Here is a 14,914-nt window from a genome sequence, read left to right on the forward strand (position 1 = left end):
TGAACAACCTGCTCTAGTGAGAGGTGTCCCTGTCCATGACAGGAGCAGGCACAGGGGTTGGAATGATGTCCCTTCCAACACAAGCCATTCCATAATTCTATGATTACTGCAAAAATTACATAAAATAGGCATCTGTAGTTTATTGGCTATTTGCATAGGCATTGGCCTACAGGAGGGATATTTTTTGAGCAGTATAAATATATAAAAATCAACAATCAAATACTGTCATTATTACATAAAAATATGACCCAAATGCTGGCCACACCTCTCCTCTGCCTACTATTGACCCGTTTCAAGGGCACCACGTCAGGTTCTCTTTCTTCCTTTTTCTTGTTCCTACTTTCAAATATCTTGTAGCAGACTTTCTGGTAGGGATTGTTCAACTATACAGCCAGCCAGAGGTGACTGCAGAGTATTCAAAGTTATGTTTGGGCTGCTTATGCATCCCTAGGATCTTCAAGGATCCACTACTAATTTTACCTTGCTCTCCCTTAGAGACTGTATCTGCTACAGTCATGGTTTTCGTACAGTTTTACCCTCCAAGCTGTGGACAAACCAAACATTTAACAAGACATCTCCATTACTTCCTTTCTATTCTGTCCAGAACCTGAGCAATATGCACCAAACCAGGTGTTTCCCTGGAGTTGTATGGGAGAATCTTCTACTTGGAAATCAAAGATTTCCACTTGTAACGATAGATATTATAGATCTCTAAGTGTATCAGTAAAAAATGAAATGAAATGCAATGAAATGAAATGAACCCACAATCCCACAAAAATATCAAACAAAAAAACCCAAAGCCCCAAAGCCAAACAAACCAAACATCCAACCGAAAAAACTCCATAAAAATACAGTTCTCTGAAGAGAGATTACAATATCAATGACAAAGACAAACAAGAAAACAAAGGAATAAGGAGTTTTAAAATATAAGTTTTATGTATCCTTGTGTTAGGAACCTCTAGGAAGACCATGGCAATAGTCTATTCTCTGCTTGCTTATTCCACTCGAGATCATGTGCATATATACATACAGAGTTATTTTTAAATCTGTGATATATTCTTGGTTTGAGTAATCTCCTTGTTTTCTGTTATACTCAGATAGATAAAATATATCTAACATAATTAATTTTGATTATCTGAAATTGATTTCTGTATTTATAGAAACTGTACTGCGTGAAAGTGAGTTCCATGGACTAGGAAACAAATAAGGAATTAATAAAGATGTTTTTCTTTAATTACTCTTAAATATTGTTACCTGGAAAAGTGCAGAATGTATTTCAGAATACTCCCTCTGTTTTTTTCTGAACCATCCTCATTTTAAAAATACTGCAAAACAATTTTTCCAGCAGAAGTGAATAATACAGGTCCATTTTTAGGAAACACCTGCATAACCTCTATATTCTCTTTAGTCTGAAATGCTTGCTTTGAAAATGATCTTTTCTGTCATTTCTCATTCCCTGACCAGAAAACCTGAGGAAAGCCTAATTTCCAGGAACAGTATCCATTGAAAGCATACCACAGCACTACTTGCTTAACGTAGAAGGTGGAAAAAGGCTTGAGCTCCCTTGAATTATCAGTCTATGTGCTCAAAGTGGGAATGAAATGGCCTAGCATTAAAAGCTTTCAGATAATATTTCATGTTCATAGCCACACTTTCATTGTCAAACCACAGCCAGCTTTTTTGCTGTTGGAACAATGAGATACAGAGAATGACTTGTTCTATGGCAAAACTTGCTCTTGCAGATAAAGAAATTCATAATGCTTCTGTCGATGCCTTGTTGGGACTACCTAAAAACAGAGGCTAGACAAAATTAGGAGAATAAAAGTGATTATATTTATTGAAGGGCCTCCAGGCACACTTTGGGGAGATGAAGCCCACCTAGGGGCTATACCCAAAAATGGACCACAGGTCATGGGTTTTTCATACTTTTGTAAGTTTGGTCAATTTGCATATCAGGGGTTAATCCTCCAATTGCAACTTCAGGTAATTAAGTCATTACCCCAAGCTTGTTTCCCCCCCAGCTCACTTTTGTTTACATTTCTTGGGGCCTGAGACAGCAAGGTGCCCTTGAGTTTCAGGCCTAGAGAGAAACTGTTTTTTCTGACCAAAATGGGAGAGCAGTAGCTAACACTGTCTATATGGAGTTTAGAGTTATACACTAAAAAATTGCAGAATAAAAAATACATGAAAAATATAAAAGCTAAAATCCTAAGGCATCACTGTAACCCCTGCTTGTTGATGCCTTTAGCACTGGTCACAGACTGTGACAGGAAATATTTACATACCATGATGCAGCTCTGTTCATCTCTCCTGAAGCTGTTCAGAACTTCTATCTAGAAGATACAATTGTCATCACGCTTCTTGGGAATGGTAAGGCCAAAGTCCATCATATCTTGCCTAGGCATGAAATTAAACTTATCATGACCTGACATAATATCTAGAAGGGTCATGGTAGGATTTGATGTCCAGTACACCTGGGAATACGGCTTTCACCGAGGCAGTCAGGGCAGCTTTCAGTAGAAACACTGCGACATTTAGGAATGCCTTAATTAACTGTGGGCTCTTAATTGTGCCAAATTAGTACCTTGCTTTGCATTGATAGATGCAGCAATTCATTCTCTATAGCATTTATTTCTATCTTTTTGCATGTGCAGCCCCTTGTGTGAACTAGGCTGTGGGATGAAAACCTTTGTTTACTCTAAGATAATGTTTCTACATTAAAGAATGAAACACTTAAATGTGTAGAAAAACTCTGAATTCAAAGTTCATCATACAAAAATTTTGTAAAAAAGTGGATGTCATGGTGCATGTTGAATATATAATCTTCAGTGCCAAGCACCCACCAAAGCAGCTCTCTCACTTCCTTCTTCAGCAGGGGAGAGAAAATATAATGAAGGGTTCATGGATTGAGGTAAGAACTGGGAGAGATCACTCATCTAATAACATCATGGGCAAAACAGATTCAAATTAGAGATGTTAATTGAATTTATTGCTAACAAAATCAGAGTAGGATAACGAGAAGTAAAATAAGATCTTAAAAACACCTCTGGACTGAGTTGTAACCTGCTTCATGAAAAGCATGGGTAGGGTGGTAGACAAGAGGCTAGGTCAGAGGCTCCAGCCAGCCATGTCTACTGCTGCAATACCAGAATGAAAAGCTGTGTCAATAGAACTCACCATTCAAGAATTTAACTGCTTGAATGCTGTTCAATTATTTATTAGTGCTTATGATTGGCCAAGATTTACCTGTGTGAGGTTGCCGGTTTTTTGTCAGCCTTTCTGTTCCTTAAATGACACCTGCTGCAGTATGAAGTGGGAAAACCATGGTACTGGGTTGTGACAGATAAATCTTTTATGAAAATATCTCTCATTTCAAAAATGGATTTATTCAGGGTACACACACTGTTGGTAGCAAGTCAGAGTACAAACAGTGTGCACAAATTAACTTCTCATAGCAAATATCTGATCCTTCTGCAGTCTGATCAAAGTTTGTCCCTATAGATTCAGCAGTGTTTTTTCCTGGAAGACTCTTCTGCATCTATGAACATCTGTGTAAAAGAAAGCTGATGAGGCATTCAAACTAGAAAGGAACAAACTCTTCCTGTAAACAACATAAATTTGCTAAACAGACTGGTTCTACTGAGGAGAGTCTCATGGTTCTCTGTAGCAATCTAAATGGCCTTAAATGCAAGTTCTGATAAATACAAGTCGTACTTCAGGTGTAAGGGAATCATCAAATATGTAATGGCTGTCCTTAAACTGAACAGCCTGGACAGCACTTTTTGCTGGTGGTTTAAAATACGGCATCCTTGGCAGATTTTTCCCTCAGGTGGGCTCATGTGTTATTTTTGTTGCCTTTTAAAAAGAAAAGGGTTTGGTGTTTGGTGGAATACATGTATATAGACATTAGGTGAACGTGCTTAGTTTCAAACTCAAGTGGTTAAAATGTGAAGTGCACACTAGCCATTCATTCCGAAGGAAGTACAAACCTCCCAGTATTAGAGGGAGACAAAGCCTTTCTGAAAGTGGGTATTACTACTGCTGGATTGCACACTGGGTGATACACAAACAGGCCATGGTTTAAATGGGCATTAAGCACACATTGATATATTCTTTATGGTTTGAACAGTAGGGTTTGTTGGAGTTTGTAGACTTTCATTTCTGCCATAAAGGTAAATTAAAAGCACAAATTTTGCTTGTGTCCAATTTTAAAAATCACCCTAAGCCGAGTTTCAAGAGGTTAAAATACGTCTTTAGACAGATGGCACCCTACCTGACTGTTCAGACTGAAGGACTGTTCAGGTGTTATAATTTAGGTAACTTTCCTGCCTCTAGTGTCTCTTGGCACACTGACTTCAGTTCACATACACTGTGCATAGCTCTATTGCTACAAAGGTCTTTGTAGCTCTTTTGGTTTGCCCTGTTTTTGTATATGGCCTGTGTCTGTAGATTGACTTATTAAGAGTTTAGACTGGGGATTTTTGAAAGTCAACATTATTATAGAGGGGAAAAATGAGCAAAATAAAGAAGGAAATACATTAGTCTGTATTTTCATTCTTTCTGTGAAGGAAAGTTTAATATGGCTTGCTTGTCTAGAAATATTTATGTCAAATTTTATGTTGGTGTGGCATGTATACATGCCTGTCTCAAATGAGCCATTTATGGTCACTCAGAGAATTGCCATCAAAGATATTAGCAAATAATAGTTTTAATATGAATTTATAAAAATGCAACTTAACAAAGTTTGATGGCAAGGCTCACTCTATTACTTACTACATGGATGAAATTCGATTCAGAATTGAGTTAGAATGAGACTAAAGATGCATAAAAGTAAGGGGGACTCTCCCTTTGAATGATGAGTTTCATAGTGGACCCCTTGCTTTCTAAAGCAAGAATGGAACTTAGATGTGGGTAGATCCAGTCTTAGTCTCACAGATGAACAATGATTTGTGCCTACAGGAATCAACTATATGGATTTCATTAATATTAATTTAGCTTGTTATCAGTTACTTACCAAGGATCTGTTCCAAATAAGAACTCTCTCCACCTTGGGTAAGGAAGGATGCTTCAGTCTCAGGTAAGAAATCTCAAACTCTGAGAGGCATACCAGCTTATGGGGAGGGTCACTGGAATGCTATCCAGTTGCAGCTTTAGAGAGAGCTCAAATTGGATTTACCCATAGATCTGTTATAGTAGAAACTCTGTCAACCTTGAGGAGCAACTTTAAGAGTTGCCCCAGCTCAACGGGAGATCACTGACATGCAGCGACGTTACCTTGCAGGGAGAACTCAAAGAATGCTCATTGAAGCTGTCATTTTTTTTGGGATAAAGTGATTGGCTCGTAGTCAAAATGCATATAATGGGAAAAGTATGCATGGGACTCCTTGTAACCACAACTTTTTGTTCCTTGACAAGTGAACCTTGGAAAAAGCACATTTGATCAGCATGCCAAACTCATATGTATTGATGATCATTTGGTCACTCTGCTACTTTGTGGGTTTCCTGAGGGAGATCTTGTCCCGGCTATGGTTGAAGATTTAATCTTCTTTGGAGAACATATCAAATGATTGCTATTTTGTTAAGAGGGTTGAGGTCATCCAACACACTGCTGTAGTGGAGTTAGAGGCTCTTCAGCTAGAAATGAACCATGACCGACCATGTAATGTTGGCCTTAGTCAAGTAACACTGACCAGCCCATGAGCAGACTGACCCCATCACATCTGCATGGTGGCTGCAGCAGGGCAGAAAGTCAGACCCCCCAGGCTTTGATGTAACTGTACAGACCAGCTTTGACTAGGGGGAGTCCCATCAGCGAGCCCCTTGGATCAGTCCTCTTCTCAGCAGTGGTTCTGCAGTTGGGAACTCTCCTATTGGGTTGGAAGGCCACCCGGAGGAACGCCGGAAGGTTGAGAGACCTTGCCTTCTTAAAGGGAGGAATTGTGCATTTAGAAGGTTACCCTTCTAAAACTTCAGAATTCTTTAGTCAGCTATTAGTAGCAATTTAATTTGACAACCCGTATCTGTAATTGGTTAATAATGGAGATTAAATAAAATTCTGTTTGGCTAGTTATTTGTCACAATTAAAAACTCTCTGCTACAACTTGTTGTACACTCAGTGGAGGTGAAGGCTGAGCATGGCTCTCACCTCACTCAGTTGAATACATTTGCTGAAGAAAGCAGAATTAGGAATAACACATTTTCACTCTTAGGGAATTAGAAGTCAGTATGCAAAAACAAATACAGACATCAGCATGGGTAAGTTAAACTGTTAATATAAAGAATTGTGTATGTATACATAGCGTATTTATGTTTATACAATTATTTGGTTTTAGTAACTTGTTTCTGTCTGGATAAACTTTTGATCACGGTTCTTAAACACTATATAGTTGCACCATTTTATCTGTTGCATGATAGTATATTAATTAAGAAATATTCATATAAAAACATGCAATTAGAGAAAAGAAGGTTTCAGGAAGATTTGTTTATGTTTTTAAAAGCTTAATTCTGTAATGGCATGCTATTTAAGTTTTGTGGGGTTTTTTGCTGGACTGTCATATACTAATACATCATATGCTGCATATGTTTTTGATAAGCAAGATGTGATGGCAATGAAAAGCAATTTCAGTTAGCTCTTTCAAAAAAAGCAGAAAAAGTAAAAGTATATAGCATGTCTTTTGGGGGGCAATTTTCTATAGGAACAGGCATGTTTCTGATGCACATTTCAGAGTTACACAGCGGAAAAGTATTCAAGCACATTGTTCATTAATAAATGGATATTGTGTCCCATCAGTGACATCTTCAGATGTGAGGGTAGCTGAAAATTCTTACAAATGCGTTACTGACTGTGGATCAACTTTTCTTTCTGAGGTGCCTGTATAGTGCTGCAGGTTTTCACATGATAAAAATGAAAGAGATACTATCTGCAAATTCAGCTATTATTTTAAATCTGCAATTTGCCTGTACTTAACTGTAGCTTCTGATGAATTTCCTTTTCCAAAAATAAGAACTTTGAATTTCATATTTTTGTTAAGCCTGTGTACCTGCTGAAGTATCTGCAAAGCTGAAAGTTGTCAGCTTTTCAAAATATGGAATGTACCCTTTCTCTTCTTAACAATGCAGGGTCCTGCACCCGGGGAGGAATAACCCTGTGCACCAGGAAGGGCTGAGGGCCAACCTGCTGGACAGCAGCTCTGTGGAGAAGGACCTGGGGGTCCTGGTGGATGGCAAGCTGTCCATGGTCCATCAGTGTATCCTTGTGGTCAAGAAGGCCAATAGGGTGCATTAGGAAGAACGTTGCCGGCAGCTCGAGGGAGGTGATCCTGCCCCTCTGCTCAGTCCTGGTGAGGCACATCTGGAGTGCTGTGTCCAGCTCTGGGCTCCTCAGTACAGGAGAGATGTAGAGCTCCTGAAGTGGATCCAGGGGAGGGATATGAAAATGATGTGGAGCATCTCTTTATGAGGAAAGGCTGAAGGAGCTGGGCCTGTTCAACCTCAAGAAGAATTGACTGAGAAGGGATCTTGTCAATGTCTGCAAGTACCTGAAAGGAGTGTGTCAAGAGAATGGAGCCAGGCTCCTCTTGGAGGTGATGAGCAATAGCACAAGGGGCAGTGGGCAAAAACTGATGCAGAGAAAGTTCCATCTGAATATAAGGAAGAATTTTTTACAGTGCAGGTGACTGGAGTAGATTTTCCAGAGAGGCTGTGGAGTCTCCCTTGTGGGAGATACTTCAGAACTGTTTGGACACGGTGCCATGTGCTCTGGGATGACCCTACTTGAGCAGGGAGGTTGGACCAGATGATCCACTGTGGTCCCTTCCAGCCTGACCCATTCTGTGATCCTATGATTTAATCCTGAACTCTTCTGAATATGACATTAACCTATCCCCATTTAAAAGAGAAATATCTTCAATGGAAATTGTGGATTTGCAGATTTATAATACTTTGTGTTTCAGCTTTGGAAGATATCATAAAGAAGAAGACAACAAACTTATGCTAACCCACAGAAATTGCCTGTCAGAATTTTCCATGAAAAGAGACTGCAGTGTTAGTGTTAACAACTTCTATTTGAATGATTATGTGCAGATTCAATCTTTAGTAAGTTAAGAATATTTTGTTTCATGACTTAGGATGTAAAGAAATGGTAAAATGAAAAGAATGAGCCCATTTTAGCACTAATTGTTGGAAAACGCAGAAGTCTCTTCTCATGGAAGTATAATTAATTTGTCAACATCTGATATCAGCTTTATTTCAATCTTTTCTTTCCTGTATATTCCTCATTACTAATTCATGCAATTACAACAATTACACAATGTTAAGAAGGCACTACAGTCACTTTTAGCCTTTACACAGAAAGATAAATTTAATAAATTTAGTCACTATCATCTTGGCATCCTATCTTTTTAAATATTAGCTGCCAGTTTTTAATATAATATCAGTGTCTATTTTTAAACAAAAGAACTTATGCCTCTATGATAAAGTATGATTTTAGGTCATAAAGACTGTTAAAAATAGCCTCTTAAGTAATTTATATTGTAGTAAATCAAGCACAGTTACTTTCAGTTGGCCTCTATACTATGAAATACATTTAAAAATACACTTGCATCTTAAAATATATCCGATTGCACTCTCTGTATATTCTAGTACATTACTTATTATTAAGGCCATTAAAATGACATTTTAAAGCAAAAAAAAATTAAAACTATTTTTAAAGAACTAATTCCATAACTTTTTTCCAATAGTGATAATTTGTTTTCTTTCACTGATAGCTGAAACATAATGTAATTTTAATTAAAAATTGTAAATATGCTTATAGCTGGTGTGGCATATAAAGTGCTTATATATGAATTTTTCTGTTATTCTGCATTATGATGAATTTAGCCATACTATTTTCATGCAAAATATACAAACAAGATTTGCATGCCAGTAATTTTTAAATTTTATTTTGACTTTTTTGAAACACCTGCTGAACCATTGCAAACTGCCATGATGCATCAGTACAGGGCATGACATTTGTTGAAAACTCTTGTCAGGCTGAACAAAGACCATGGACCACATAGTTGGTAACTCTGGAGCTTTTATAGTATACTACATATACTACTCTGGAAACTAGCCCATAAATTACACTCAAAAGATGTTGTCTAACAAGTCCTTAAATCTTACTATACACTTCCTCAAAACTGGTGGCTAACAAACTCTTACTTTTTTACAGTACTTTAATAAGATTTCAACTCCCCCAGCAAACTGCTCAACTTCGCTGGTTAACAAGCCGAAACACAAAGCCATAAGCTCCCCACTCCCACATCAAAGCTCAGTTCGGAGTAGGCAAAGCAAGGGAAGATAGGAATAAAGGCAGAAAAAACACAGAGAAGTATGAAGTTCTCAAGTCCTTAGATCCCACATTGGTCCTGCTGCTGGGGTGGTCCTGGGATGAGGTAGTGAGGAAGAAAGCAAAAGGGGAACAGAGGAAAAAGAAAGGGGGCCTGATCCGCTTCCTTTTACAGTTAACCTAGTGCAGCCTCTTACATAAACTATACTTTTTTTGTCATTTAATTCACAGATGCATGGCCAGCCCTTTGAGCACTCCTCCAGGGAGTGAGTTAGGAATGACAATGATCATGATGAGGATACAGAGCACAACTCTCAAGGTGGCAAACAAGGTTGGTTCAGCACAGCACTCTTCCACCTCCACGGCATCCTCTCTTCCAATCAAAACTTTTGTGTTGCAACAGTCAATGTTTTTGAGAAAAACATGCTTATGCCTGGTCCTCCACACTAATAATTGGAACTGTAAGTGTCATTTTAATTTAAGATGCAGCATAGGAATCTGTATCAAAATCTGACCTTTGGAGATACTTTTCAGATATGCAGAACACTCTATTCCCTACCAAGACCACATCATCCACCTAAAAAGCTACCTACAGGTTAAATATCAAAGCTCAATATTTTAGTAATATCCAAAAATTCAAATTTGGATAGTAAAGTGTTGTGGTTTGACACTGGTCCAGCGCCAAGCATCCATGAGAGATGCTCACTCACCCTCCCCTGCCACATCTGGGCAGAGGAGCAAAAAGGAAAAAAAAAAGTTAACGAAGGCTTCATGAGTGAGATAAGGACCGGGAGAAACACTTCAAGGGTGAAACAGGCTCAGCGCAAGTTGTGAAGTGAATTTATTACTAACAGAATCAGGGAAGGATAATGAAAAGTAAAATAAGCCTTTAGAACACCTCCCTCCTTCCCACTGACTGCACAGGGAGGCAGGGCATGGGGGTTTGGTCAGTCCATCACTGAGATTTCCTTCTGCTGCTCCGGGAGAGGAGTCTTCCCCTGTGAGGCCGTGGGTCCCTCCCATAGGAGACAGTTCTCCCTGAACTTCCCCGGCGTGGGTCCGCTCTCAGGAGCAGCAGCCCCACCGCCCCTGCTGCAGCCTGAGCCCCTCCCACGGGCACACAGCCCTCCCAAAACTGCAGCGCCGGGGCTCTCTCTTCCCACGGGGTGCAGTGCTCCAAGGACAGGCTGCTCCAGCCTGGAAGCGGGGTTCTTCTCTCTCCACGGGTTCTTTCACTGGATCACAGCCTCCTCCAGGCATCCACCCGCTCCGGCACGGGCACCTCCCCGACGGGCTGCGGGTGGATCTCTGCATCCCTCGTGGATCCATGGGCTGCAGGGGCACAGCGGCTTCACCATGGGCTGCACCACGGCCTGCAGAGGCACCTCGGCTCCAGCACCTGGAGCACCTCCTGCCCCTCCTTCTCCACTGACCTTGGTGTCGCCCTGTTGTTTTCCCTCACATGTTCTCACCTCCTCTTCTCTGACTTGAATCCAAAGTCCTGTGACTTTGTCTTGATTTTCTTCTTAAGGATATCATCACAGAGGCATTATCAACCTCTCTCATTGGCCCAGAGCCATCAGCCATTGGCTCTGCTGGACATAGCGGGAAGCTTCCAGCAGCTTCCTCAAAGGAGCCGTCTTTGTAGCCCCCCTGCTAACCGAAACCAGGCCGTGCCAAACCAATACAGTAAAGGTACAACTTGAAGTCATTTAAAAGGACATGTTTCTTCTCTTTCTCTTTCACTTCCTTGATATTTAGATTGCACAGCTAATATTATGTGTATGAAATTCGACTTTTTTTTTCCTGTATATGTGTTGAGCTTTGTTTATACTAATGAAACTGATTTCTGTATCATTAGCCAAATCAAATATTTTTTACAGAACAACTGTATTAATATATCTAAAATATAATGCTTAATTTTATAGGTTTGGATACTGCTACATCTAGTATTCTGGTGTTTAATTACATTTTCCAAACTCAAAAAACTATACAGCAGGAAACTGGTAAATGCTCTGAAAATTTGTCTCTATACAAGTATTTTAGACCTAGATGATGCATGATCTCTTTGAGAACTTCACTTCGATCCAAGATTTAATTATGCGAATTTCAGAAGCAAAGTCCTTCTGAAGCATGCACCTAATTTCTCTCATAGTCAGTGGAGAAAAGCTAGCAACTTCACACAGAAGACTATGAAACATTCTTTTTGGAACTTGTCTGTGACCCGTCCATGGTCTTTTGTAGAATAGAATCATGCGAACTGGAGAAAAATGGGGAATGAAATGCATATCCTGCGTGTGACGCTGTGGTTGTGGTCAAATGGTATGGTACCATATACTAGTATGTAAGTACCAAAGAATACAGAAAAAAAAGCCCCCTTCATTTGGTGAAGTTATGTATCTAGAAGAGGCAATCAAAGATACTTAAAAGGACTGAGAGGTACTAAAAGTCAGCAAAAAATGCAGTTGTTACAGCAAGAGGCCTGTAATTTAGAACTGACGTATGCCATGTCTTGAGGCACTCACCAAGAACATTCACCAAGAATGCTCTGTCTGCCCCATGGTGGACTTGTTTGACTTGAAGAATATGCTACTAATGTCCTCACATGTTGATGGGATGGGTTTAACTGCCAAGTGACTCTAGCCAATTTCAAATTATTGGGTTAAGTTTTGTGTGTTTCAATGAACTAAAAATTATTCATGCTGATAAAGCTGCATAAACGTCTTTTGCAGAAGGGATGGTGAAATGCAGAAGCAGAGAAATAAAATGGCTGGTGGAAATGAAATGGAGTCAAGAGTAGGACCTTGGTAAGTAAGCAGAAGGCAATAGCTGTAGCTGTGCTGAATGAAACCAGAAGGCTATGATTTCTCATTTATTAGCAATCTGGGGTTTCAGTATATATTTCATATCATAAGCAAGTAACAATTTAATAGTTTATCTCTTTTTCTATCCTAAAAAAAAGAAGTATTTGCTGATTTATTCAGCTTAGAGCATCCCACATGACGCAGGAAAGGTCTAGAATAGTAAAAAATATGTTTTAATGTGAGCAGAGAGAAAGGTGACCAGGACTGCGCTATATAGAGGACATACTAATAAGAACTACTGTTATTATTATGTAAAATTTCTGTCACAAAATTAAATGAAAGAATCAGAGAATTACAGAATTAACTAGATTGGAAAAAACCTTTGAGATCATTAAGTCCAATCTGTGATTTAACACCACTTTGTCAATTAGACCATGGCACTGTGCCACATCCAGTCTTTTCTTAAACACCTCCTGAATGGCGACTCCACCACCTCCCTGGGCAGACCATTCCAATGTCCCATCACTCTTTCTGTGAAGAAATTCTTCCTAATGTCCAGCCTAACCCCGCCCCCCGTGCAGCTTAAGACTGTGTCCTCTTGTCTTGTTGCTGTTGCCTGAGAGAAGAGACCAACCCCCACCTGGCTACATCCTCCTTTCAGGCAGTTGTGGAGAGTGATAAGGTCTCCCCTGAGCCTCCTTTTCTCCAGGCTAAACAGCCCCAGCTCCTCAGCTCTTCATAGGACTTGTGCTCCAGACCCTTCACCAGCTCTGTTGTTCTTCTCCGGACCTGCTCCAGCACCTCAACATCCTTCCTAAATTGAGAGGCCCAGAACTGGGCACAGCATTCAAGGTGTGGCCTCACCAGTGCCGACTACAGGGTAAGATTGACTTCCTGGTCCTGCTGGCCACACTATTCCTGACACAGGCCAGGATGCCCTTGGCCTTCTTGTCCACCTGGGCACATTGCTGGCTCTTGTTCAGTCTGCCATCAATCAGTACCCCCAGGTCCCTTTCTGCCTGGCCACTGTCCTGCCACTCTGTCCTCAGCCTGTAGCACTGCAGGAGGTTGTTGTGGCCAAAGTGCAGGACCCGGCACTTGGTCATATTAAACCTCCTATCGCTGGATTTGGCTCATCAGTCCATCCTGTCCAGGTCTTTAGCATCATCTGCTTGACCCTCTGGACCCAGGGCCTCGTACCCACTCTGTAAGGGCACCTGGGAGGGTGATGGGGGTCAGGAGGGAATTTTACAACCTCTGTGATTGGGTACCCATTTCCATTCCCCCCATCTGCTAGGTCTCCTCCTTCTGCCTGATGGTAAGATGGTCAGGGCTCCTCTGACTCCTGCTGAGCTTCTTGCAGGTTTGCAAGGCTGTAACTCCACCAGTCTATTTCTCTTTCCCTAACGTTCCTCAGCCTTCCCAGTTCTTCCTTAAGCCCTGCCACCAGACAGAGCAGATCATTCACCTGCTCACACCACACACAGGTGTCTTTTGCACTGTCCTCTGGTACTGCCCCCAGGCTCAGACACTCCCTGCAGCCAGGGGTCTGGACAACTGTGTCCTTGGGGGACTCTGCTTGGGTTAGCTTTTGCTGGCAGCAGCAGCAATGGCTTTTGATCATTTGCTAACCATGGTTGGGGAAGGGATGGAAAAAGCACCCTCCAACCAGCCAAAAGACACACTCCACCACCGGGAGTGCGGCTGCACCCTTCCTGCTCATCCTGCCTGTGGGAACTGCCTGCAAACTGCTGTGCCATGCTCTCACTGACATGCCATGCCCCTCGTTGCCTGCTTCCATTTGTTGTGCTGCCATCTGCATAATTTTGAAATATTTGTCTTACAATGATCAGTTAATTGGTTAAAAAAAAGAAGTACCAAATGAACAAATTCTCTAATAAAAAATTTAAAAATCAAATGATCAGTTCAATCAATTACCATAATATAAGTGTTCATCACTGATAGGAAGATAAACATATATAAAATATATTAAGGGACATATTTCCAAAAATTAGCCAATGAAGTAAAAAAAATCATTACTAGACACAGATGAAAAAAAAATTATAACATAAAGAAAAAGGTGAAGAAAACAAAAAAAGGTAGAGTAAAATTAAGAAAAAAAGTAGGTTCTGCAAAGTGGAGAAATACTTTCTGCCAGGTTCTGAAAATAAAGTCTCCCCAGGGATAGTAGTTTCATTACCAGCTGAAACTACTTTAATAGAGATATACTTAAGTGAAGGAAAGATGAATAGTTTTAAGTTTCCCCTAAGGGGTTAAATTTTAGAATTAATATTCTGAAGTGTCTCTTTGTCATTGACATTTCAATCAAGAGTTGATTTATACCATTTCTGGGAGTGGGACCTAAACCGCACAGGACTCTGTTGTGCAAACATGAGAGCCAGTGTCACTTGTCTGTTCACAGTGTAATTTCTTCTAGTTATTCACAGATGAATAAAGCAGTCCTTCCAATTCTCACTCTCTGGAGAGGAAGAGAGGGTGGGAGACTGCTTCCGCTCCATCACCATGTTGATAGGCAATCATAGGTCCCATGAGAATTTAAACATAAAGCACATTTTAGATCTATTTATTCCTCCTTACAGAAGAATATTTTGCAACCAGAGAAGAGAAATTCAAAAACTCATTTGTATTTGAACAAGATGAAAAAAAAAATTGTTTGTTAATTAAGTAAATCTTAACTTTTTACAATTAGCAAGAAATCAGCATATTAATTTCTGATCACCAAGCAAAGGGATGTGATGTGGGATGTGTCAAGTCTTAGCTGAGG

The sequence above is a fragment of the Corvus hawaiiensis genome, chromosome Z (assembly GCF_020740725.1).
Source record: "Corvus hawaiiensis isolate bCorHaw1 chromosome Z, bCorHaw1.pri.cur, whole genome shotgun sequence".
In the NCBI taxonomy this organism is placed as follows: domain Eukaryota; kingdom Metazoa; phylum Chordata; class Aves; order Passeriformes; family Corvidae; genus Corvus; species Corvus hawaiiensis.